At 39.4% G+C, this 22,793-nt stretch overlaps 1 protein-coding gene across 9 annotated transcripts in view; it reads left to right on the forward strand.

Moving 5' to 3' along the window:
* The first annotated feature begins 2,516 nt into the window (after positions 1-2,516).
* Positions 2,517-22,793, forward strand: part of WDR7 (WD repeat domain 7) — a 358,314-nt gene continuing 338,037 nt past the window's right edge. For 3 of the 9 annotated variants that reach the window (XM_045457395.1, XM_045457400.1, XM_045457403.1), the window contains exon 1: positions 2,520-2,742. The gene's annotated coding sequence lies outside the window, so the exon portion shown is untranslated. Of the gene's footprint in view, positions 2,743-4,527; positions 4,579-10,265; positions 10,271-18,269; positions 18,350-20,501; positions 20,612-22,793 lie in introns of those variants that run through there. The other 6 variants (XM_045457394.1, XM_045457401.1, XM_045457399.1 and 3 more) reach the window with 5 other exon arrangements.

Below are 22,793 nucleotides of genomic sequence, written 5' to 3' on the forward strand. Positions count from 1 at the left end.
TTTGTAGACCTCTGTGGAATCTGATGTGATTATCCTTCCTCACCTCAACCTAGAAGCAACTCGTCTTTTTTCCACGACTCCTTATGTACTCCTTATTTCTCATGCTGTGCTATATTATAGGCTTATATCTTGGGTGGGGGAGGATTTTCCATTCTTTCCAGCTGCCCAAACACTTTCCAATTTTGAGAGAATTCCTTATTTTTTGAGCCTTGGTGGGAAGCACAGCCTACTTTCCTCTATAGAACTGAACTTGCCAAATTCTTGCTTTCTCGGCTCTGCTTTCAGTTAAGGTTCAATAAATATATGTTGAACCGAATGTTTTGGTTGTGCAAATCTTTTCGGATTTTTATATAATTCCTCCAGGTGACAGGAATGAATAAATTATTTATTAAAAAAATATACTCAGGATCAGCTTACTGAAGGTACAAATCTTAACTTTCAGGAAGGTTACACATGGAAAACATATATACGTGCATATAAAAATGTGTGAATTTTTCTGAACCAGAAGAATTTTATTCCTTTTGAATCTTTATTTTAGTTCTGCAGCTCAGGAGATTACACGCATTTATTTATATATAGACTTTGGCAGTACATTTTGTAAACTTGGCAGAGAGGGGCCAGAGTGTTAGTAGTCAGAAAGCTTCTCACTAATCTTCCTATTGACCTTTTATTCCTAGGAAGGTAGTTGAAACACAGTAATTTTGTAAAGTTTAATTAATATTTGTTGAATAAAAGTCAGCTTTATCTAGGAGAGATGTTTTATACATTTCCTTTACAAACCAAACAAGCTTAAATGAAGTCTAAGCTCGTCCCGTGGTAACCACTCTGTGCTTCCTATATTTCCAAATAGTTCTTGTAATTTGTAAAGGAGATCATGAACTTAACAGTTTAAATGTATTCATCATCACAACAGAGGCAGTGAGTATATGGAACCAGCTGTCCAAGGAATTAATTTCTTCTATTTAACACAATTTCCCTGCTCTTCCCTTGCCCCCTTGTGTTTGGAAGGCAGATAAAGTTGAGGAAAATTGTAGAATCCCAATTTGCAGTATAAGACAATTTCAGAATTGCTGATTTTCAAGGGTTCCATTGACTTCCCTGGTCAACATTATGATTTAGTTGTTCTCCTAGTGGCAGCAGAGCTGGTCTGTACAAATAAACAGCAGATAGGAAACAACACCCAAGACCTAAAGAATGCTAAAAGGCCTAGTGAAGGAAGAGGGGGAATGCCCCCCAGAACACTGATGGGTCTGCGATGTGTTGCAGGGAGGAGGATTGTCTAAACTGGAAAGAAGGGAAGGGGGGAAGGTTGTCATTTGCAAGAATTATAAACTGACAGAAAGCCTTTTGACCAAACCAATTCCTAGCTCTCTTTTGATATATTAGCAAGGAAATGCTCCCCTCTCAGGGAGTTGTTTCTGCCCTGTTCTAATCCCCTAATCCCCTGCTTCAGACCCATCCCAATAGGATTTCGCTGTTCAAGGTTCAGTCCAAGGACCAGCGGCAAAGGACGCTCGTTACCTGGGAGTTCGTTAGAAATGGGGGGGATCTCAGCAACCCACTTCAGACCCACTGAAACAGAAACTTCATTTTGACAAACTCCCCAGCTGATTCCTACATACATTTTACTTCTGAGGATTGCAATGGAATTCTTGTCCTATAAATCCATTAGTGAGATTATGAAGAAAAAACAAAGCTATGGAATGAAAATCTTTTCTGTCCTTTTAACATAACTGACCATTGGCCACCAGCATTGCACCAGTTTTTCCCTTGGCTGCCGTTCATTCATTCAACAAATATTTGGGAGGAAGATAGGCAAACATAATACATAACTAACATTATTGAGCTCGCTTAACCTCCTAGACACCCATGAGATTATTATGCCCACTTTTTTATGTGGGGACATAGAGGAGAATAAAGAGAAGCAGCATCATGCCCCAGATGACATCAAGAGTGTGCAGTGGAGCAGCCGGGATCCCAATACAAGCCTCTGTGAATGCAGATCTCACGCTCCACTAGGCTCAACCGCCCACACGGTGTACATTCATTCCCTCTCCTCTACAGGAATGTTGCACAAGGTCAGACTTCCGTAGCCAAGCAGCAGAGTTCCTCCTCTGGCCCTCTGCGTCGTGGGCAACAGCTAAGTTCGAGGTCAGAAGGAAACAGTAACCAAATTCCAGAGCTAACACTTTCTAAGTGTCTGGACCGAGTCTCGGGGGCGGAAGAGTAAACTTGCGACATCCTGGGAACACCTAGACTTGCCATTTCATTCTTCCCTCCATCTTGGTCCTCCCAGCATGGGACTTGGAGGCGAGATGAGAGCCTAGACCAGACTTCCCACGACCAAAATGGCGGCCGCGCACTCTTTGCCCAGAGTCGACAACCCTAGCCTCCGTTCGGTCTCCATGGTGACGCGGTCAGCTTCACCGGCTCCAGCCTAGGCCAGGCAAGTATGGAAATGATGATCATTTCCCTCCCCCTCATTTTTGCGACAGTTGCAGCGAAAGTCACGGCAGTTGGGTGTCAGCTGATTTACTGCAGCGGCGGCGGTGGCAACGGCGCCTTGCAGCCTCGGTGGGGATACGCCGGCTGGGCTCGGGTTGCGGTCCCCAAAGGTTTGCCTACGCTGATTTGAGCACCCCACATCCTCCCCACAGAACGTTCTCGCCTTGTCCGCCTTTGCTGGGGCACCCGCGGGCGGTGGGAGAGACAACATCGCGGCATGAGATGAAGCTGTGACAGGTAAGGGGGCTTTCCAGCCACCCCAGGGGGAACGTTCCCCCGGCGTGGGATGTGCCCGCGACGTGGAGGTCGGCGGCCGGGGGTCAAGGGTCACAGCCCGTTCTGAACGTGGGCGGCGCCAGCTGTTCGAGCGCTGCTGATGGAAGTTCTGTTCTTTGCCGAGCTTGCAGGTTCAGGCCCATAGCTAGGCGCGTTTGCCTGGAGCGGGGGTTTTGCCTGGGGTCTTTGGGGCTCCTTGGCCTGGTGTATGACATTTGCTTTTGGTGACACTGGCTTTGGTCATGAGATGGGACCTCCCTGCCCGCACTGGCAATGTAAACGGAGTGAGGTGGTTTGTGATGATGGGTGGGTGGCTACTGACGGTGCTTTTGGGTAATGTGCTTGCTTTGGGGGTAAGCACGTTCTCTCCTGACCTATCGGTACTCCTCTCTAGTTTGTTCTTGCCTAAGGTACTGACGTCTGTTACAGTTTCATTTAAGAGGTGCCACCTGCTCGCCCTCATCCCTTTGCCATCGGACTTGGTCTAAGGATACCTGCTACTCCCACTTACTTTTGGGTCCCAGCGTTCTGTGTGTTTGGAGTCAACGCTGCCTTTGATTCAAAACTTTACTTTTATGTTTTGACTCACTTGCTTTGGCAGTTTCTGAGGTTCTAGGCAGAATTTGCTTGTTCTTATAGTTTGAAATTATGGCAGGTACGGTTGCGTCTTGACCCCGTTGGCAATTTTGGGATGCTGCTGATTTTAGGATTCATTGAGAGCTACAGCTTGCTTTCATAGTAACATTTGCCGTAAGCCAAAAAAAGGCAGGGTATGACTCTTTCAGATGATATCGCTTAGGACTTTATGGATAAGATGGCAAGAATCACATGTTGTCTAAGAGAAATTGATTGACTTGAAATTTTGGTGTAACATACAAATTTTCTTGTTTTATAAGCTACTTGTGGCAGTGGGGGTGGAAGCCGGTTTAAAGGTAAAAATAATGTATTGAAATACCTTAATTTACAAAGAATCAAAAACTTCCTTGATTTCAGTGAAAATAACAGGTCTTAATTATTTCAAATTGGGAAAACAGAACGTACATAGATGGTAAATCCCTCATTAATTTCAACTAGAGATTATTACGGAGACATTCATTTGATTAAATGTCTGTATTTTAAAAACAGTCCAGAGCTCTACCTAACAAAACTAGACTATACACTTTATTTTTTCTTTTTTTTTTTTTTTTTTTTTAATTTTTTTTTCAACGTTTATTTATTTTTGGGACAGAGAGAGAGCATGAACGGGGGAGGGGCAGAGAGAGAGGGAGACACAGAATTGGAAACAGACTCTAGGCTCTGAGCCATCGCCCAGAGCCCAACGCGGGGCTCGAACTCACGGACCGCGAGATCGTGACCTGGCTGAAGTCGGACGCCTAACCGACTGCGCCACCCAGGCGCCCCACACTTTATTTTTTCTTATTGCCACCTGTACATAGCTAAATATTAAAAGATCTTGATGATTAAGTAAATCTAAAGGACTGGGCTTTGCTTTATTTGAGTATCATCGAAGGAACTTAAATTTTGAGTAGTGAGCCTTGTATCTTACAATTTCCTTTTATTTCTATCTTGGATATAAGTTCTGTTTTGAAGCAATGTAAGTGGAGTGGTTTATCCATGTAACAGGCTTAACGTTGAAAACTTGAAAGTAGTGAGCTAGTTTAATGCCTTTGTCATGAGAGCATTGAGCCTTAGTAGGGTGCTCTGTTAGGTATGAGCCCTTAAAGTTTGTTTTGGACCTCAGGTGCAGAGGATTGAATGAATCATTCTCAATTCACTGATCATCATTGGCTGTTCAAGGTGTGTCTCCTGGTTTGTTTTTTTTCCCCAATCATTGTCTTTTATTTCCAGTTCCCACCCCGTTCCCTTGTTCATCAACCCGTTGGAAGCCGTTTTAGCATGTGTGATACGTATCCTTCTGTTTGTAGGTGTTATTAAGTATATATTGTTTTGGGTGCCCACATTTTTAATTTTTAGGGATATCATGTTAAATATTATATATCATATATGCTGTATAATATCGTAAATTGAAACTTTTTCTCCTTACCACATTAAAAAAAATTTTTTTTTAATGTTTATTTTTTTTTGAGAGAGACAGAGACAGAATGCGAGTGGGTTGGGGAAGAGAGAGGGAGGCACAGAATCCGAAGCAGGCTCCAGGCTCTGAGCGGTCAGCACAGAGCCTGACGCGGGGCTCGAACTCGTGAGATGTGAGATCATGACCTGAGCCAAAGTCGGCTGCTCAATGGACTGAGCCACCCAGGCGCCCCTCCTTCTTACCACATTTTAAAGAGCTATTCGTGTCACTGTCCCTTGCATCTGACTGTTGCAGAGTGTTTCAGAGAGTGTATCTACTACAGGTTATCAATCTGCTCTCCCATTTGTGGATACCCATTTTACCTTTATTTTCCCTCTTCTACAGACAATGCTGTATAATAGACATACATCTGAGACCTCTATGATGCTTTCTTTTTTATTATTTACTATTTCATTTTTATTTTTTAGCGAGAGAGATTGAGAACAGGGAAGAGGAGCAGAGAGAGAGAATCTTAAGTAGGCTCCATGCTTAGCGTGGAACCTGATGCGGGCTCAATCTCACGACCGTAGGTTTGTGACCTGAGTCAAAATCAAGAGTCAGATGCTCAACTGACTGAGCCACCCAAGCGCCCTTATGATGCTTTCTTTGAGATCTATATCCAGGAATGTGATTTCTGGATCATAGTGCATTCTGCATTCCTATGTTTTATCAAAGGACTGCTGGATTGTGTTCCAGAACAAACTGCAGTGGTCTGTACTCCTGCAGAAAGTTCTTGAGCGTTTCTGTGTCCTTGGATCTCCCTGGATGCTTAGTGTTATCCAGTGTCCTAGTTTTTCCTGGCACTAATTGATACAAAGTAAAATCTCATTTTAAGTTACATTTCACTGTTACTAAGGAGTTTGAGCATTTCTTCATGTGTATTTTATCTTTTCGCTTTCCCTCTTGTAAAATTGTTCATCTCTTTCTCATTTTTACTTTGAGGTTTCATTCCTTGTTAATCTGCAGAAATTCCTTGTATTTCCTAGATACTGGTCTTTAAAATATTTTGAGTGTTCTTGTTTCTATTCTATCATTTGTCTGTAACATTTTTCCTGATGGGTTTCATTGAACAGAAATCTTCAATTTTGATGTAATCAGATTGGAAAAAAATAGCCTTCTGGTTTGTGCTTCGGGGGTTTTGAGAAGTGTTTCCCTAAATTTTATGTCATAAAGTTACTCTTATGTTCTACTAACTTTATAGTTTTCTTTAAAATGTATAGGTCTTGGGGCGCCTGGGTGGCGCAGTCGGTTAAGCGTCCGACTTCAGCCAGGTCACGATCTCGCGGTCCGTGAGTTCGAGCCCCGCGTCGGGCTCTGGGCTGATGGCTCAGAGCCTGGAGCGTGTTTCCGATTCTGTGTCTCCCTCTCTCTCTGCCCCTCCCCCGTTCATGCTCTGTCTCTCTCTGTCCCAAAAATAAATAAACGTTGAAAAAAAAAAATTTAAAAAAAAAAAATAAAATGTATAGGTCTTTAGTGCATCCAGTCTTTTTTTTTTTTTTTTTTTTTTTAATGTCACAAGGCAGAGATCCAGTTTATTTTCCATGTAGTGTGCCAGTTCTCCTAGAAGCATTCTCTCTTTTCCCCTTACACAAGGGATGCTACCCTTATTGTAGAACGAGTTCTCTTACATACTCTGAACACTCTATTCTGATCCTTTGGTTTATTTCTTTGCTCTTGCTGTAATATCATATGGTTTTCACACAATGCTTTGTATTATTTTTCTTTCTCTACATGAATAATTCTTCCCATTTTCTCTTAGTCTTGTTTTGAAATAATTGTAGATCACAGGCAGTTGCAAAAATAGTGCAGAGAGGTCTGATTTCCCCCAATGGTTACATTTTATGTAACTTCAGGCAGTTCCCCCCAGTGGTTACATTTTATCCAACTACAGTACAATAGCAAAACCCAGAAATTGACATTGGTGCAATGCCTGAACATGGTTCTATGCCATTTGATCACCCGTGTACATACCTGTAACTGGCACTGTGATCAAGGTAGAGAACTATCCCATCATCATGAAGATCTCCTTCCTGCTATACCTTTTTAGTCAAATCCATCTCCCTTCAATCCCTAACCTCTGGTCACTAATCACTTTTCCATCGCTATAATTTTATCGGTACAGGAGTGCCATATAAATGGAATTACACAACAGAAAGCTTTTTGAGATTGAGATTCGTCCAAATTGTTGCATGAGGTAATTTTTGAGATTCATCCAAATTGTTGCATAATTTGAGTAGTATTCCATGGTATATATGTACCTCAATTTGTTTAACCTTTCCCTGGGACATTGGGGCTGTTCCCAGTTTTGGGCTATTACAAATACAGCTGCTATGAACATTTTTGTACAGTTTTTTTTGTGTGTGTTTGGATGTAAAGTTTCATGTTTTCTGGGATAAATGCCTTGGAATGTGATAGCTGGGTGGTATGATAAGTGTAAGTTTAGTTTGTGAAGAAACTGCCAAACTGTTTTCCAGGGTGGCTACACCATTTAACATTAACACCAGCCGTGTATGAGGGATTGAGTTTCTTTGCAGCCGTGCCAGCATTTGGTATTAGCACTATATTTTTATTTTAGCTGTTTAGATGTGTAGGGATAACTCTAGGGCACCTGGGTGGCTCAGTTGGTTAAGTATCCGACTTCGGCTCAGGTCATGATCTCACAGTCTGTGGGTTCGAGCCCCATGTTGGTCTCTGTGCTGACAGCTCAGAGCCTGGAGCCTGCTTCAGATTCTGTGTCTCTCTCTCTCTCTGCCCCTTCCCTGCTCATGCTCTGTCTCTCTCTGTCTTAAAAAGAAAAAACAAAAAACAACGTTAAAAAAAAAAAAAAGTATGGGGTTAGTGAAGTTTGTAGGTTCGTTCCCATTTTGTCCCCTTCATTGTTGCACTTTATAAAGAGTTCATGGTCTTAGCTATGTGCATGCCATTGATCACAGGCAGAACCAACTGAGAGTTTTCCTACGGCCCAGTGAAATCCTGTTATCAGTGAGGATACCTTATGTCCCTACTTACAGATAATATGATTATGATGTCAACTTCGAATTTGAACCCTGTGCTTATGGTTCATTTGCCTTGATCTGTATCTGATTACTTAAAGCTACTTTGCTGAGAAGACCACAAAAATTTTTGTTGGAAGAAGTCCTACATCATGACTACATTCAGAAAGTCCTTGGCCAAGTGGAGTTTTTATTTCTTTTCTATTAACATATATATTGTATTCATGAAATATCAAACACTTCAAATAAAATTAGGCATCTTTTCCAAAATGTGTTGGTGATGTTTAATGAACATGTAGGTTTTGTTTTGTTTTGTTTTGTTTTGTTTTGGCTGATAGTTGCTTGGGTTAATGGAAGTCAGAAAATGATGGAATAATAAAAAGTTAGGGCACTGGTCAGTTTAGGGCAGAGAAAATTGCTCAAGTGCCAATGGTTATTCTGCAGGCTCTTTTAGAATAGAAAATTACTGGAAATACATGACTTTTTAACCACTGTCTCCCATTCAGCTTAGCAATTGTAATTTATGACCTTTCAAGCTCACTGAAGGTATTTTACTAGCGTTTTGCACATACATATTTCTTTCTGAATGTTGGTAGTTAATATATGTCAGTGATAACAGACTGATAGAGTGTGCCAGTTACCTTCTGTTCTCACATTCAAGTTATCTATTTGGCTGTCTTCCTTAAGGGCTCTTCTTTTTTTTAAACATTTCAAATATAAACAAACAACAAAAACCACCATTAGGGGGAGTGAAAAGTTCACACTAATAAAAGATCACTTTACTGAGTTTAAGAAACAGTTTTCTGACTCATTAACAGGCCTTCGTGAGTGTAGTGGTGATTAAACCATGTCAGCTAATTAGCTGCATGGGTCCTACGACATGTCTGGTTGTGTATGTGTCACAGATAGAATAGAAGAGGAACAGCCTGCAGCTGAGGAAAAACAGTATGTTAGCAGGGATTTGACTAGGGGGACTTGTATTAATTGTTGCAATTATTATAGAAAATTAATTGATTAGCAACTCTTCAGTGAAATCCAGAGCATGTAAAATCAAGACGTATTTTCATTTGCTGATGGATACAACTCTTTTTTAAGCCAAAGCAAATATACTTTATTCACTTCTTTGTTCGTGTATTCCACGAGTATTTGGGTGCATGCTATGTGGCAGAAATTCTGGGCACTGGAAATACAGTGTAGAACAAAACAAACATCAATCATCACTTTCAAGTTTACATTATAGTGGGAGAGCCAGAAGAGAAATAAGCAAAACGTTTGGTATGTTAAAGGATTGTAAGTGCTCTGGAGAGACAGGATAAAATACTGTTCGGATGATAGATTTTGTCATTTATGTTAGTTGGGAAAGGGCTCACTGAGAAGAGACCTGAAGGGGGTCAGGGAGTGTGCCCTGAAGACCTGCCTGGGGGACACTGTTCTGAGATAAGACCCTGCCTGATGAGTTGAAGAAAACCAAGAAAGAGTCAAGAGCAGATGAAGAGAAAGCATGGGAGACAACAGCAGCCTCATTCACGTAGGATAGGCAGTTGTATAATTTGGCTTTTACTCTGAGCGAGACAGGAAGTCATGGGAAGAATTCTGAGCAGATTCGTGATGCGATGTGATTAGAAAAAAAATAGCGTCATTCTGCATGCTCTGTTGAGATTGCAACAGGAAAACAGGAGGACCAGTCGAGAGGCTATTGTGTTATTCATGGTGGGAGATGCCGGTGAGGTGGAGTGGGGTGGTGGTAGTGAAGGTGTAGAGGAGTCTTACGGCTCCGGATAGAGTACTTTGAAGGTATTACCGGTAGTGTTTTTTTTTTCTGATGGTGTGGGGTGTGGAATGTATGTGAGGGGAGACTCAAAGATGATTCCAGGATTTTGGCCTGTGGAGCTGTAAAAATGGAGTTGCTGTCAACGGAGATGGTGAGGATTGTGGGAGGCGCAGGTTTGGGCAAGAAGACCAGGGACTCACCTTTGAACAGGTCAAGTTTGAGAAGCTAATTGGCTATCCAGAGGGAAATGTTGAGTAGGAAGTTGGATATGTGAGTGTGGAGTCAGAAGACAGCCTCAAGCTGTAAATTGGGAATTGCCAATGGGTAGTTGATATTTAGGCCATGAGGCTTGGTGAGATCATTGAAGGAGGGAGGAAGGAAGGGAAGGAGGGTTGCCAGAAAAGTGCGAGGACTAAGCTCTTGGAATGCCAACATTTAAAGGTTAAACATGAGGGAAAATGGAGAGACTAAAGCTCGAGAGGTGTCAGGAAGGAATGAAGACCTGGAGGCAAAGAGAGGTGTTTTAAGGGTGAGGAAGTATGAACTATGCCAAATGCTGCTGGTAGGTCAAGAAAGATGAAGATTCGGACTTGACATTGGATTTAGTAATGGAGAGGTCATTCGTGACCTTGTCAAGAGCAGTTGTGACAGGTAGAACACTTTTCTGTGGTCTCTAAGGAAAAGGGTAATGTTACGAATGAGGGCATTCTGACTTGGAGAGAGGTTACATATTTCCTTAAGGTTTGTAGTTAGTAAATGCAGGAGCTGGGACCGTCCCTTGCCAGAATGACTGTCAAATCATCGTATTTACTCAGCATACTTCACCAGTTCCCAGAATAATGTGGCAATTCAACTTCCAGTTTGGGGCAGCATGTTTGTTTCTACTTCTGGGTCGTTTAATTTATGAACACTGAAAAACTTCAGTGCTCAATTTAGTTTTGATGGCAACATGAGGGGAAAAAGTAGGAATAACCGAGAGGCAGGTGAGATTAGAGGAGAGATTTGGTTCTACCAAATGGGGTCCCTGTTGCCTAAAATTTAGGGGCTCGATGGGCATCGTTTGCTTTTAGCTTAATCGTAGCTCTTGAAACCGAGGCGGGTTGGTGATAGAGCAGAAGTTGAATTCAGACATCCCGATGGCAGCTGTAGAAATTTAGAAAATGACTCATGCCTCAACATCTATGAATCATTTAAAAAATTGTGATGTATTTTTGACCAGATAGCTCTACAGTTCTTCAAAACCTGATTCTCATGTGCTCAGGGCTGTTTTGCAATGAGAAAGAAGACTGTGTTGTCTTCCATTGCCATCTGCTCGTTGCACATGTCCTTTTGAACAGAATATTGGAACTCCTTTAAAACAGCAGTCCTTGGGGCGCCTGGGTGGCGCAGTCGGTTAAGCGTCCGACTTCAGCCGGGTCACGATCTCGCGGTCCGTGAGTTCAAGCCCCGCGTCAGGCTCTGGGCTGATGGCTCAGAGCCTGGAGCCTGTTTCCGATTCTGTGTCTCCCTCTCTCTCTGCCCCTCCCCCGTTGATGCTCTGTCTCTCTCTGTCCCAAAAATAAATAAACGTTGGAAAAAAAAAATAAATAAATAAAACAGCAGTCCTTAAGTATCAAGTACATTGGGAGTAGGTTTCTTGCCACTCAAATAATAAAGTATAATGTTGTCAGTTTAGTGACAAGCTGAGCGTTCAGAAGGTTGTGCCCCTCACAACTCTCGAATTCCAGAAACGTTTTCTTCTGAGTAAGCAGCTCAGTTATTTCTTAGTACATTTTATGGCCTAGCTGTCTTATTGCTTTATAGCCAAGAGTATGATCTGATTCAGTTTTTTCCAAGTCTTTAATCAATTGGTATCAAAAGCACAGCACAAAGAAAACTCATAGTCTTAATAATCACTTCCTTCATGACATCATATTGTGAATTTGACTTGAACACACTCTTCTGACAAATGAAGTAGGAATATTCTATGAGAATCTGAATAAACCTTTACAGACTTTCCTTTTTTCTTCCCTTGCAGCTGTGGCAAGTAAGGTTGAGCTACTTACGGTCCTTGTTTCTTGTGTTCCCCGTCAGAAGGTGGGTAGTGTAGGCTGTTCATGTGTGCCCATTCTCATGAGAGAGAATTTGAGTTTGTTTTTCTGTAAGTCTGGCACACAGGAAGTACACAGACTGAGATGATATTGGCTCTCCTCTGAAAATGCCCGTGTTCCTGGGATAGAAATACACCTTGCTTTTGCATTTCAGAGTTAAAATTTATTTGTAATGTTTGTTTATTTTTGAAGGGGGGAGGGACAGAGAGAGAGGTAGACACAGAATCCAAAGCAGGCTCCAGGCTCTGAGCTGTCAGCACAGAGCCCGACATCGGGGCTCGAACTCACAAACTGCGAGATCATGACCTGAGCCGAAGTCAGACACTTAACTGACTGAGCCACCCAGGCGCTCCCGAGAGTTTAAAAAGCAATGTAGAGAAATTAACATTGATCTCATACTCGATTTTTCACATGTTGTCCTGTTTTATAGCTTTAGAAATCACATGAGATATCAGTGTTATATGTGATATCGCAGAACAGCATGGTCTTATCACAACATCACTCCATAGGTTATTGATGGTTTTAAAGGAGGAAAAAATAGTTACAGTGGGGATATCTGGTAGTCAGTACCATAATCAAATGGTGTAGGACAATGTGATGTTACATGCCTCCTGTGGTGATGTACCATGAAGTGTATACAATGTCATCTATGAAGTATTCTTGCCCAAAATGTTTTACTTGAGCCTAGTGATGTCTTTGGGTTCAAATTCCAGTTTATGGAAAAATAGGAGATAGAGAAACAAGCTAAATGACATGAGAAAAAAAAAATCACACAAATCTAAAATGTGTAACATTTTATGAGCAATTCATTTTGTTTTGTTTTGTTTTGTTTTAAATTAACATGAAAAAAACAAAGTTGGGACTGTTTTAGAACTAAAGACCAAAGAGACATAACAACCAAATGCAATGCATACAACTTGAATATTTACTGGTTTAAAAGAAGTTACAAAAAACATTTTTTAGACAGCTGAAGTAATTTGAATATAGGCTGGATTATAGATGCTATTAGAGAATTATTATGGTGTTGATAATGGTGATTGTGATAATGGGATTGTGTTTATGAAGGACAATGGTCTTTATTTTTAAGCTGTATATTTTAAATTATTTAGTGGTGAATTGTCATAATGTGTGTAGGTTATTTTCAAAAGGTTTAGCAAAAAAGAATATGTATGTAGGTACATACATACACAAATGTTGACAAGGGAAATATGGTACAATATTATTCATTGAGTGAGTTTTATACTCTTTTTTGAACCTTTTGTACCTTTGAAATTTTTCATAATAAAAAGTTGGATCATAAGGGGAAAAGTAAATTTCATCCTAAGGTTTTTATTAAAAGAAAAATCAAATTAAATAGTCCAAATCCAACGAAAAACAGAGATATGAGATCTTCCCTTGTCCTTTGAGTTCTTCCTAGGGCTTTCTATGCCTTCATATATCTAGGCAGAAGAAAGCTGACATGATAGAGGATAATTGTGGGAGAACTGAACCAGACACCGAAGAGAGACGGTTGAGGATTAGCAAGTGATCGGCCATGTCAAACCAGCAGCTTTATAAGACTGTAAGAACTGAATAAAATTGGTTGGATTTAGAAGAATGGAAAGAATAGGTGTCAACAGTACATTATTGTCAAAGCAGCCTCTCTTTCCTCACGTCTGTCCAAGGCATTGCTTCTCTCTTAGTACTGGAGAGTTCTGCCCTGGAGTGTCAGAGAAATCGTTGATCTCTTCATGTAGAAGGAGCTCTTGAGTCCTTAGATCCTGTTTGTGGATAGAAACTCGAATACCTGAGACCTTTTGTAGTGAGGAAAGGGAAACAGGGAGTCAAAGACCACAGGTTTCAAAATGTTGATTGTAATTAGAATGACAGAGAGAGAGAACTAGATTTACAACCAGGCGTCAGTAACAAGGGAAGGTGTGTTGGATAAATATGACATGTGAACATGTTAGAAGGACAAAGGCTAATTTAGTGGACATTAAAATGGTAGACAGGTAGAGGATGACTAAGGGAGTAAGATTCTTGAAAGAGTCCAGAAGGAGTTCGATTTAACAAAAAAAGGGTCTTCTCTTGCTTGGCAAACAGAGCTTAGTAAATGCTAGATATCGTTATTCTGTTTATTCGTTCAATAAGTACATATTGACCAGTAGTAGAAGTCAGGAGCTCTTCTTAGTGTTGGTGAGCCACTGCAGATCCCAGTAGAATGAAGTTTGCTTGGTGATGATTAAATAGCAAAGGTGGCGGGCTTACCCTTGAGGAACACAGATCACAACTTTCTTTTTTTTTTAATATTTTTTTTAAGGTTTGTTTATTTTTGAGACAGAGAGAGACAGAGCATAAATGGGGGAGGGTCAGAGAGAGCGGGAGACACAGAATCTGAAGCAGGCTCCAGGCTCTGAGCTGTCAACCCAGAGCCCGACGCGGGGCTCGAACTCACGGACCGTGAGATCATGACTTGAGCCGAAGTCGGACGCTTAACTGACTGAGCCACCCAGGCGCCCCAGATTACAACTTCCTAAACAAATTACACATAAAGCCGTAAGTATTATGTGCCCGTATATAGAACATGAACTGAAAATATGTTTGCAGAAGTAGTGATTCATGGGTTTGGGGACAGAGCGCTCCCAGCAGAGAAGAACTAGGATTTGAAAGATTGTACACTACAGATAGATTCTTGTTAAACATTTTTTGGAAACTCTATGTATGCACACGTGCATCATTAAAACAAAAGAAACTGGTGAGTCAGGGCCATTTTATTTTGTTATTTATTAAGCTATATTTTGGAATACAGTGAAGTAGCCAAAGGAAAACTTTAAGACCAATAAATTTATCTTGAGAATTAGGATTCCCACTCAATGTAGCCTCTTACTTCTTAATTTCCTTCTTCATAGATAGTTGTCATTGTGTTTTTTGTTTATTTTTGGTTTGGTATCATTACAGAATTATTCTAAATGTTGTATGCATATGTATGCATGTATACATGTATATAGATACACATACATATCTCTTCCTTTTAAAGCACAGAATGGGAGTGTGTTTTAAACACTACACTGTATCTTTATCTCCCACTATATATTTTGGAGATTATTTCATATCTCACACTGTAGTGTTCCATTGTAAGGCTCTATCATAATTTAATCTCTTGATTGGTGGACATTAAATTTTTTTCTATGTACCCTTTAAAAATGAGAGAAAATTTGGGGCACCTGGGTGGCTTAGTTGGGTAAGCGTCTGACTTCATTTGGCTCAGGCCATGATCTCACAGTTTGTGAATTTGATCCCTGCTTCGGGCTCTGTGCTGACAGCTCAGAGCCTGGAGCCTGTTTTGGATTCCATGTCTCCTTCTCTCTCTGCCCCTTCCCTGCTTGACCTCTGTCTCTCTCTCCTTGTCTCAAGAATAAATAGACATTAGAAACAATTTTTTAAAATTAGAGACAATTTTAAACACAAACAAATCAAGTAATGTCATGAACCCTCTTGTACTAAAAAGAACTTCAACACTCATTTTTATAGGCTGGGTTCCCTGGTGAGCAAACCCTGAGATGGAGATTCGCCCTCAGGTTTATTAGGGAATGCTCTTGGTATCAACATCCAGGGAAAGGAAGGACAGGAAGTGGGTTCTGCCAAAGGGAGAAGTTGAGTTATGATGAGTCTTAGTGGAATCTCAGTTGACCCTGGGGGGGTGGGGGGGGGTGGTGAGGGGAACTCTGAAGATGGAATGACCCTTTAGGGCTATTCTGAATGGATACGAGGGGACCTGGTTTTTATATCCCTGAATCGATCAGTCATTGGATATGGGCTGTCCCAGGGGAAGGGGGTAAGAGCTTGGGTAAAACATGTCCCTTTGGCTAGGGCATTTCCTTCCTCCTTCTATATGCCGCTGAGCCCCGACATCGTATCATTTTGTTCATAAATATTACGGTTCTACTTACTTTTGATTAACGTGATTTAGTGAAACACATTGATTAACCAAGTTGAGTGAAGAATGACGTTTTCTGGTATATGGAAGTTTGTGGCAAGTGAAGACAGTATAGAATAGTGAAGAGTATTTCATTAGGAATCAGGAGGTCTGTGTATGCCTGTGAGCTCAGTTTGCCATGCGATTTTGAGAAAGTGGCCAATGTATCTGAATATCCACCAAAATAAAAACTGTTAGATGGCAGATGAGCTATATTCTCTCCATTTCTAAATCAGGAAGCCAGTTTACTTATTTATTTATTTTTGGTCAACTATAAAAGTCTTTCTTTTATAACTGCTTAAATGTAAAAAAACAAGCAAAGCAGCAGGAAGTAGACCCATTTTCCTCAACTTTTGCAAAGATTTGGTTTACTGATATAGGCAAAGGGTGCTTGCACTTTTGTTGTTCCTGTGGAACACTTTCTGTTGAATTCTCTGGTGCCATTTTATGAAAATATTCTCTGACTTACAATTTCTTGAGACCAGATTAGGTGTCTGTTCCCCTTCTGCCTCATTTATGTTATCACTTCCCTTCCTCCCTCCTGTCATGCTCGCTTCCTCCCTCTTTCCTCATCACTCTGCCTAGAAAATAGGTTTTTTTCTTGCCTCTAGCCTTACATATTGCATCAAACCCCATGATTTATTGTTCTTCTGTATTGTCTTGGATTTTCTTTTTTTTTCAAAACTCATAATTTTAGCTAAGCTGCTTCTTTGTGCGCACCCAGCCTAATTGTCATAGCATCATATTTGTTTTCCCTCTCTGTAGTTTTTTCACTGCGTTAATCCAAACTTTATACTATGTCACAGAGTTTTAGCGTGTCGCTTCTCTGTCTACTTAATGGGACCACTAAGTCTCATTAGTCTGATCCTGCTCAAGACTAATGTGAAATCTGGTAGTATCTTCTCCCTTCTCAAAATCTATTTTCGTTAAGTGTAGACTCATTTGTCCCATATATTAGAATCTGAATTTGTTAATGACTTCACTGGGCATCTGTAGTGTAATAATAGTGCTTATCCTTTACGTAGAAGGCTTTTAATATCTCAAAATGCTTTTCTTTTCTCTTGTCCTTGTAGTACCTTTCTGTGGAGCCTATTTCATAGTTCATGCTCGTCGCTATCAACTTGGTGTGAGCACCAAGTCCTATCTGTTGTGTCTTCAAAATAGCTCTCATATTCCTCTTGTTATTGCCATTCTCACTATTACTGTCCTTCATCATATATTCATTGGAGACAGCCTATGTGGCAGAAACCATGCTAAGCGTTATGTGGTGAATACACACACGTGGTTCTGATCTTAGGGAACACGAGCATAAAGAGTAGTAGCGGAGAGTAGAAGACGTTTGTTGGTTAAACAAAAAAGCCCAGAAATAAGTAATGAGAGATTATGATAAATGTCAGTACCATCATTTCTTACCAGCAGTACTGCAGCGGCCCCACTGTCTTCAAACCCACAGTGTTATCCCTATTCATTGTATTGCAGCTAGAGTGATCTTTCTGAAAAGCAAATTCGGAGGTCAAACTCTTGACCTGTTTCCTGTTGCTGTCAGGTAAAACTCTACACTCCTTCAGATGGCTTATCAGCTCCTTTATCATTTGGTGCATATTGACCTGTTGTTTCTTGTGTCATCATTTGGCCTTTGTGTTCTGAATGCCACCTCTCCTATTTTCACTGCCAAGAAAGAATTGAGCTTTCTTATCTATGGGTTTTAGAACATGCAATTCCCCCAGCCTCTTCCTGGGTTAATTCTCACCATTATTTCTCCAGAAATCCTTCCTGGACCCATTAAAGTGTAGGTTAGGATGTCCATCTTTTGTGTCTCCATGGGTCTCGAGATTTCTCCTGTATCACACTCTATGGTAATTGTTTGCTTGCTCATGTATATGCTCTACTGGATAGTTGAATTGTGTCTATATTATCAACTGTTGTAATGCTGTGATACAGGCACAAAATTAAAACTTGGGAAATGCTTCTCTGAAATATATACTAATTATTATTATTATGAGACAGAATTTAATTTAAAAGCTGTTTTAGTATCACATAGGAGGTTGTAGTATTACTGCTAATGAAGTCATGCAGAACCAAATTGTCATATTTGCAGATAATAGAATTGTGTCTGACAAACCTATACAGTGGTACTTTTATGTTATAGCAGGAAGTCATTGAAAGATCATAACCTTATTAAAAATCCAACTTTATTAAATATGAAATGGCACTGCTGGAAGAAACCGGTAGATGTGGAAGCAGAATGTGAAAAAGTCGGGGTGCCTGGGCTGAGCTTACGACTTCAGCTCGGGTCATGACCTCACAATTTGTGAGTTTGAGCCCCACATCAGGCATACTGCTGTCAGCACAGAGCCTGCTTCAGATCCTCTGTCCTTCTCTCTCTGCCCCTCCCCACTTGCATTCTCTTAAAAATAAAATAAAAATATTAAAAAAAAATAATAAGAATGTGAAGAAGTAGGAAAATCTGTGTTTTTTAAAAATTAGTATTTACTGAGCATCTGCCATGTGCTAGGCATTTCACTAGTTGCATTATGTGCATTTTTTTCTCTTAATCATTAGGGTGGCTTTCCTAAAAGACGGTATTATTGTCCATCTTTTACAGATGGGGAAGCTGAGACCCAGAGGGGTAACTTTTTCAAGATTCCATAAAAGAGCCAGGATTTGAATACAGTTCTTCTAATTGTGAGTTCAGAGTTCTTTCAATTATGATTATTTTTGTTCTTCTTGTTGACTGAAGTACAATTGTATTTCTATACAGAACTAAGAAATAGGGGAAATTCAGTGAAATAGACAAATATATGAAATTAAAGTAACCAAAAGAGATGACTTAATTTTTACCTCTAAGATCCTTGCTCTTTACAATTTGAGGTTTTTGACTTCAAAGTGATGCAAAATTAATTTTATAAATAACTGTTGGGGAGAAAACTAAACCTCAGAAATGCTATGACCAAAGACTGCATGTTTAGTGGTAGAATGAGGTGTAGACTCTGGAACTTCTGATATTTGGCTGTAAAACTTTATCACTGTAAAATTTTTATTTGATATACAATCTCTAAATGTAATTTTAACACTGATTTTGATAGAAACATGAATGAAAATGGAATGTTGCTAATATTCTTCTTTTTCTAGAAGTATCTAGTCTTAGAACATACCTGTTTGTGATTTGAAAGCCAGCATTTTCCCTTGATATATTAGTGACAAAATATGAATATGTTGTACACAATATTTTGGAGAGTTGGATAATTTTATTCAGAATTTCTATTAAAGTTAATACTATGTCAGACTAATAATTTGTTCAGTCACTTTTGTTTTGGGCCTTTTCCATGAAAATATGAATTTTAAAATCTCAATCCTGTTCTAGGACTTGTTTCATTCCCATTTAATATAAAGCTTTTTTGGAATGTATTTAATTCCCTTCAGACAATAGATGATAATGTTGCAAACAAAGACTGGATTATTAGCTAATCAATAGAGTGGTTGAGTGATGATGGTTGAAAAACTGCATACTCTTGATTTATATTGCCTTTTATTGCTTTTAAGTCATGTGTGGTGCCAATTTAGAGTGTCTTGGCTTATCCGTTACTCATTTTATTTTATTTTATTTACATATACATATATATTTTATTTTTAATTTTATTTTTAATTTTTTAAAATTTACATCCAAGTTAGTTAGCGTATAGTGCAACAATGATTTCAGGAGTAGATTCCTTAATTCCCCTTACCCATTTAGCCCATCCTCCCTCCCACAAGCCCTCCAGCAACCCTCAGTTTGTTCTCCATATTTATGCGTCTCTTCTGTTTTGTCCCCCTCCCTGTTTTTATATTATTTTTGTTTCCCTTCCCTTATCTGTTTTGTCTCTTAAAGTCCTCATATGAGTGAAGTCATATGATATTTGTCTTCCTCTGACTAATTTCACTTAGCATAATACCTTCCAGTTCCATCCATGTAGTTGCAAACGGCAAGATTTCATTCTTTTTGATTGCCGAGTAATACTCCATTGTATATATATACCACATCTTCTTTATCCATTGATGGACATTTGGGCTCTTTCCATACTTTGGCTATTGTTGATAGTGCTGCTATAAACATGGGGGTGCATGTGTCCCTTCGAAACAGCACACCTGTATCCCCTGGATAAATGCCTAGTAGTGCAATTGCTGGGTTGTAGGGTAATTCTATTTTTAGTTTTTTCGAGGAACCTCCATAATGTTTTCCAGAGTAGCTGCATCAGCTTGCATTCCCAGTCTGTTACTCATTTTAAAGAAATTCAAACTTAGATTCCTGTGTCCTACCTAATTACATGGCTAGGTCGTGGCTGATTTGCCCATTTTTTGTTTTAATCAGTTGTTTAGAACTAGGTTACCACTTGTTACCAAGTGGTACTCTCAGTTAATCCTTCTTAGAAATACTTGTCTGTGATGTAAGCTTTGTTATCCTTTATTTCACATTATTTCATTAGTGCTTTTAGTGGCTTTTCTAAAGTTTCACTTTCATTCGATTTTTAAGATAGTAGAAAAAATGTTTTGAAGCATTTATATTTTTGATGGAATGAGATTATCATTTTTTTCTTATATATATTTCTTTTTTTAAATATAATTTATTGTCAAGTTGGCTATTGTATATATTTATTTGTATTAAGAATGTTCACACAGTTTGCTCATATAATGAACTGAAGATTCCTCATCCTGTTCCTTGGTTCGCTTTCTTTCTTCTTCTTTTCTTTCATTTAAGTTATATACTCACACAGTATAGGGTCAAGTAGATCTAGAAGACTTTATTACACCAAAAAGCATGAGAGAAAAAAAAAAATGTTGAAAGCCCAGAGGTCTATGGTGTAATGATTGAGGATTATGTGAAAGTTTAGGTAATTCACAGGACATCCATCGGTTTGGTTGCAAGTGACAAGTACCATGGAAGGCAAAGACTGTCTGTCTTAGTTTGAGGTAAGTCTCTAAAATGGCCCAGGTTATTAAATAAATACCAGTGACTTAATTATTGAAAGCATCTGCTAGATCAGTAGATGTTGAAGAATTCTTGTTGCTTAATTATTACACCATAGCCAGATTTCTAGGTTTTAAGGAATTGAATATGTCTTTTCTTTGATTCAGAAATTGAAGTTAGGGGAGTTGCCCCTGGGTGGCTCAGTTGGTTAAGCATCTGACTCTTCATTTCGGCTCAGGTCATGATGTCACAGTTTGTGGGATCGAGTCCTGTGTCAGGCTGTGCGTGGAGGGCAGGGAGCCTGCTAGGGATTCTCTCTCTCTCCTCTCTTTGCCCCCCGCCCCTTCTCTCTCTCTCTCTCTCAAAATGAATAAACATTAAAAAAAAATTCAAGTTAAGATCTTGTAGTCTCTCAAGTTGTCATAAATAGAATGTGTTTGTTGTGTATGCTAATGGAAATTGTAAGCTCTTAGGAAAAATTACCCATGATTCAAGAATAATTTGTTTCAGTGGAGAGTATGTTACTATACCCTAAAAAAGTAAGAATACTTGTTGTTTTTCAAAATTAAATTAAAAGTGTATTCATACATTATTAGGTACATGTCCAGCTTAGCATATATGGCATTTAATTTTGTATATATATATATATATGTGTGTGTGTGTGTGTGTGTGTATATATATATATATATATATATATATATATAAAATACACATACCTCACAGTGGTTTTGTCTTCTCATAGGTGAGTAGATACATTAGTATTTTTAAGGAGAAAATAGACTTTTTTTTGTTCTTCCATGTAATTTATTTTTTAAATTTTTGTTTAAATTCCGGTTAGCATAGTGTGTAATATTATTTTCAGGTGTATAATATGGTGATTCAACACTTACATATAACGCCTGGTACTCATCACAAGGGCACTCCTTAATCCCTGTCACCTGTTTAACTCACCTCCTTCCCCTCCTCCCCTCTGGTAACCATCAGTTTGATCTTTATGAAACTTTTTGTTTTCTAGAAGAAAAGTGTTATTCTCTCAGAAAAGTGATAGGAAGAATTCAGAACCTTTTAGGAGAGAGACACACAAATTATTTGATTTCTATTTGATTTTCTCTTTTGTTAAGAATTAATTTTGTCTGGTTAACCTTGTTGGACCAACAAGGTCCAAATTAATTGGATCTAATTTATATTGAAAAATAAGAGTGATGGAATCTCATTAAAAAGCCACATGTGCTACTTTGACAATATATCCCTTTAAGAAGTAAGATTGCTTTTAGAATACAGCTTTGCATTAGTAGTATTTCGTTGCAACTAGAGGAGTCAGTGCTCCCCAAATTGATACATGAATTTGATGCAGCTCTAGTCATAATCTCACCAAGCTTTTCTGCGGACATTTACAAGCTGATTTTTAAATTTGCGTGGAAGTTAAGAGGACCCAAAGGAATATCCAAAGGAATCTTGAAAGTAAGAACTAGCAAATTTCAGTGCCGAAAGGAAATATTTATGTGTTCTTTTGGTGTGGAGATTTCTTGAATTCTCTTAGAAATTAAGCAGGATTAGCTTTTACATATTGGACTTATATGAAACCGAAACATATATACATTTTACAGTGACCTATCTAAACCATCCAAGTTCATCTTTCACGTGTTGGTCAACTCATGATGAATTTTAATTATCTTCTACTAGTGTATGAAGGGGCCTGGCCACAGGATGATGGTTGTATTTGTCTCCCTGTCCCCTTCTCGCCCCCAACAAACCCTCCTCCCCCCGCACTTTTAGGGGCCTTAAGATTTTTCCTTTATGCAATTGTTTGTCATTCTTCTTACCACATCATGTATGCCATGGATGTTATCCTTACAAACTTTGGGGGTGTAGTGTATCTGAGTGTGCAGTGAGGAAAATTGTACATTTATGTGTAACAAAACTTGAAAAATGTGGCCTTAAACAAGTGGAAGGTATTTATCCTATGTAACAAAAAGTCCAGTCTAGAGTTCGAGAAATTCTGTGAAGCCTGAGCTCTCCAATTTTTTGAATTAATGCAGCATCAGTGAGGATGTCTCCACGTCTGGGGCGAGATCACAGAGCCAGTGTTGAGATGTCCCTGACAGTCTTCTCTGCCTCCAGCTTTTGAACATTCCCCCAAACTCACTTCTCCACAGTCTGCCCCCAACTCCGATTTAATACCCT

The sequence above is a fragment of the Leopardus geoffroyi genome, chromosome D3 (genome assembly GCF_018350155.1).
Source record: "Leopardus geoffroyi isolate Oge1 chromosome D3, O.geoffroyi_Oge1_pat1.0, whole genome shotgun sequence".
NCBI lineage: Eukaryota > Metazoa > Chordata > Mammalia > Carnivora > Felidae > Leopardus > Leopardus geoffroyi.